The sequence below is a fragment of the Pinus tabuliformis genome, chromosome 8, assembly GCF_031772625.1.
Source record: "Pinus tabuliformis cultivar Carrire ecotype Pingquan chromosome 8, CPIR1, whole genome shotgun sequence".
In the NCBI taxonomy this organism is placed as follows: domain Eukaryota; kingdom Viridiplantae; phylum Streptophyta; class Pinopsida; order Pinales; family Pinaceae; genus Pinus; species Pinus tabuliformis.
Genome location: NC_142294.1, coordinates 336,733,342 through 336,738,053, shown reverse-complemented (window position 1 = coordinate 336,738,053; position 4,712 = coordinate 336,733,342). Strand labels below are relative to the sequence as shown.

Genomic DNA, 4,712 nt, shown 5'->3' with positions numbered 1-4,712 from the left:
TAATTTTTAAAAAATATAGATTTAAATTAAAATTAAAATTAAAAGAATATTATTTAAAGAAATTAAAAGAAATGATAATATTTATATATTGTTAAATATATAAAGATCTTTAATTTACTTATATTTTTAGGAAATAAACAATAAGATTATGATAAAATTAAAAATATTAGTACTTTTAAATTTAAGGAGAAATTGTAGGAAAATAAAAATTAGGATATTGTAAAGAAGTGATCAACATTATCTCCAAACCAAAATGATCTTTCTGCATTCACTTGTGTTAAGAAAGAAATGAACAATACCAAGATTAGAACCTATTCTGATTTAATTTTTAGTGAGGATAGGCATTGTTCAATTCCTAAAAGGATATGGAAAAAGATAGTTTGTTATCTATGAGATCCTAAGAAGGTTGAGGATGAAAAAAACTTTCTTCTAAATTTTCATCATCTAATTTTCAAAATTTGTCACGCTATCAACCTTCTTGACCTTTTGAGTGACTCAACTAAATCAGACCATGTTGATCTAGGAATACATCTCTGACTTCTTTTTTAGCATAGAAATAAAATGTTAACTAATTTTGATCCCTTACCTTCTTAAGGTGTGGTAGACTATATAGTCTTAGTGAACATTAATCATCATCATCCTTGATAAAAGAAAATATAAATATGTAATATTACCTAATACAATAATTACATGCCATTAATTGTGATATTCTCTTTAGTTTTCATGGGTTGGATTTTGAAAATTTTGAAATATTTTTCTAATAACATTTGTTTGATAATGATGAATGAAGACATACTTATTTTTTGAGAAAAGAGTACAAGTAGGCATGATGGAATTAAGTAGTGTAGATGTGTGAGAGACGATTGATCTCAAAGTTAGTTCATGGAAACATAATATTGTATTTTTTTTTTAAATGCTTTACAAACACTTTTATATTATAGTAGATTTTCAACTCTAACCAAAAATTAGTTTAAATGAATGTTTGATAAATACACTAGAAGACAGAGTGCTTAACAATAAAGAAATGAGAGCATGAATTTTCCTTGTACGTCACCATAAGTGAGAGCATGAATTCTTCTTTTACACCACCATAGATTTGCTTGAGATAAACCTATTGTCCATTAATGCATTATTAAGTTTTATTATCCCCACTTTGATATAATTATACATATAAATAAATAACAAAATTCTAAAATTTATTTGACTCGTAAATATGCTAATTATTTTTTAATTTAAAAAAATATGTATGGCTTATTATAAAAACTAAACTAATAATATAAAGTTTATTTTTTAAAAAGCTTATAAATTTATATTTAAAAAAAAAATATTAATTATTTTTTAATTCAAAAAAAATATGTATGGCTTATCATCTGTAATCAATTGGGATAGTCAGTCCCCAGTCCAGGGTCTGGCAGACAGATTCGCAGCCTTTGGCAAGGGCATATAGCTCAAATGGTAGAGCATTGTTCTCTTAAGCTAATGGTCGCAGGTTCGAGTCCTGCTATGCCCATGGGTATTGTCACCTGAGGCCCCCGCGAAAGACCTCCTCCGTCAATAGTGGGAGGCACAGGGTATCCAACTGGAGCCCCCCCTGGTAACTCAAACTTTGGACAACAAAGAAACCAATTCCTTGTCAGCTTCTTCCGAATTCGGCGGCAGGGGCAGCAGAGCCATCCCCTCGAGATGCCTATTTAGAGCCGCCAGTTTCAGAGCCAATTCTAGGCACCAGCACTAGTAGATCCAACTGCAGCAGATGCAGGAACTGGGTAGGCATGCTATGAAACCCCTACTGAGCTCATCAGCTTTAGCCCAAGCAGCTTTAGCTAGTCTTTCCCCCAGTATGGGATAACCCCCGGGAGTCCGTTCTGTTGGAGAAGTTCACAATCCCTCAAAATGTCATGGAGGAACTCAATCAGGAGGATATACAGAGGATACAAGGGAAATACCAGAAGTCCATTAGGTATAAATAATTATGTTCTGCCTTGATCGACCTACGGATAGTCTTGTTTGCCTGTTATTCATCGTACTAAGTGCTACATAAGTATGTTTCCCTTTATCATTCCCTAGATCGAGACCCAGTCTCTATTTGAGTAGACCCACTTGCATATCCCCTATATTCAAATTATATATAAGACCTAGAGCTAGAAGCTTACCAGGTTTTTCTTTGTCTAGTCAAATAAGCAGTCCCACCATCTATAGCACATATATATGTTTGAAGTCCATAACAGCCAGTAACTGGAGGCGCATGACTGAAGTAGCATCACTTGTAGGCTAGATAATGAATGCACGGCTGCTGCCGCTGCTGGATAGATTTCTGGCTTCAGAACTTGGCTAGGATGGCTCAAATAAACTCGGGCTGGGAGATGAAATGAAATGGACCTGGGCCTGCTTGCTGCTTCGACCTTGCGACCTGAAGAGAGGTGGAGCCTCGAAAAGATCTGGCTATGGCACAAATAGATTGAGTTGCTTAAAGGGTTGCTTAAAGGGTTCAGAGTGGGGGGGGAATCATTCAATGTTCGTACTGCATTACATTGAATTCTGGCATGAATTCGTATCATAAAAACTAAAAAGCCCTCACATACAGGCTTACCATCTTTGGGCTACAGCTTCATCAGAGCAAGATTCTTGATGACTGAAAGAAACTCAGAGGGTTCTAGATAAACCCTACTATTTTGACCATTCTCGCTAAATTCGAATCGATTCATTTTTTAATATGCTGAATGTTCATAATTAGTGTTAGAAGGGCCATGGTTGACCTTTTGTTTCTTGTTCTTGGCATTTTCATCAATTTCTGAGGCTCCCTAAACTCTTTCAATGCCCTCAAAAATCCAAACAATAAGGCCAAACTATAATGTCCTGCAATAAATTCAAAAATTAATGCTTTCCCATATACATAAGCCTTCATTCCCTTCAAATATCCATAAAAAAATGCCTTCTCAAGGTTCACTATGAATTCATTCCCATAAGAAAATGCCTTCTCAGGGTTCACTATGAATTCATTCCCACGTCTACTGACCTCCATTATGAATGCATACAAAAACAATGACCAAGAATGTTTCTTCCAACGGTAAAGGAGGTTTCAGAAGCATATGCCTCTCCCATCTGGTTTTATTTTGACATTGTTGTAGCTGATGACACCTTCATGGCGCATACTGAGCCTCCATGGGGGTGGCTGCTGCAACATATGACACCTTCGTTGCGAGTACTAAGGCTTCAAGGGTGTGGCTTTAGACAAGCATCTATCAATGTGTTTAGGGTCACCTTCCACACGTCTTCGCTTCTCATCTTCGAAGTTCAAGAAGTGGGAGGTCGTTCACTAAAGTACAAGCTAAGCGTCAGGAGCAGGAAAACATCTGTCAAAATGCATGTAAGCGAAGTTGTTATTATAAATAATTGAAACTTACATTTATATTATATATTAAATTGTTTATAAAATTTTGTTTTCCCCTTTTTCATATATTTTCATTTTTTGAGCGTTATAATGCTACTCCTTTCCTCCTTTCTCATAACAGGTTTACATGTGATTTCTTCCCTTCTAAAAGGCCTCTTCATCCTTTAGTAAATCGGGTGTGGTTTCATCAGTTTTCTCCACAAAATCCCTTAAGTTCTCTAATTTTTTCGAGGGTTGGGTTTTTATAGTGTTATCTACGGTTAATATCAGCGAAGGGCCTTTAGATATGAAGGTATTATGGGGCAGCAATCTCTGATATATAGTTTTGTCGCGAGGGGCACCATGGTGCTTGCAGAGTACACAGAATTCAAAGGCAATTTTACAAGTATTGTTGCTCAGTGCTTGCAAAAGCTTCCTGCCAGCAACAACAAGTTCACATACAAATGTGATAATCATATCTTCAACTACCTTATTGAAGATGGCTTTCATATGTATTTGTTCTGAGATGATTCTGTTGATTTTTGAGTTTTATCGGTAGACTTAGGGTTACATTTTGTATTCCTTTTGGGAATAAGGGTTTTTCTTTGATGAATTTATTGGGTTTTTGAGAAATGGTTTTCATTTTATTTTTAATGGTAAGTGACGTTATGTTATGTTGTGAGAGGGTTTGATCAGTTCTTCTGGCTGAGTTTGGATCTGTTTCTTACTTCTTGGGCTCACTGATAGCAGTGACTATAGGCTGGTTGGATCGTAGGCCTGAAATCTCATTAAAAATATGAATACATTCCACAGTGTTGTCCATTAGTACCTTCTCCTTCAGAATGGTAAGAAAAGAGTAATCAATGAAACTCTGAGTGACCATTTGGCTTTTTGGCCTAGGTAGTGTAAAATTCCGCAAAGTCCAACGATGAAGGTAACTCAAACCTTCAATGGCCTCCCCACATAAAGTGCTGGCAAGGCAGTCTGGAATGGCTTCTTGGGCTTACTTGTAGCGCCAATTCATGGCTTCTTGGATCTTAGACTTGCATTTTTTGTCTCTGTAGTTTTCGTGGAGTTTCAGCTCGAGGCTGCAATGCTTCAGAACTTATTCCGACAACATTCTATTTTAATCTGGTAAGACAAAACCCTAATACATGAGATCCAGAATACGGTAGGGCCAAGATCTAAGATATCTAATATACACTAAGTCAGAGGGATCTTGAATTTCATACAAAAAAAAATTCATTATGCATATGTGTCTTTGAATTGCAAGTTGCATAATGACCGAATAAGAAACATGTTCAGAGCATGTGATTTATTATCATTTTATGTACTGTAGAAT

At 35.7% G+C, this 4,712-nt stretch overlaps 1 non-coding gene across 1 annotated transcript; it reads left to right on the top strand.

Moving 5' to 3' along the window:
- Window positions 1-1,437: 1,437 nt before the first annotated feature.
- TRNAK-CUU (transfer RNA lysine (anticodon CUU)) lies at window positions 1,438-1,510 on the top strand. Its single transcript has one exon. It is a non-coding gene; the product is annotated as a tRNA-Lys (tRNA).
- Window positions 1,511-4,712: the final 3,202 nt, after the last annotated feature.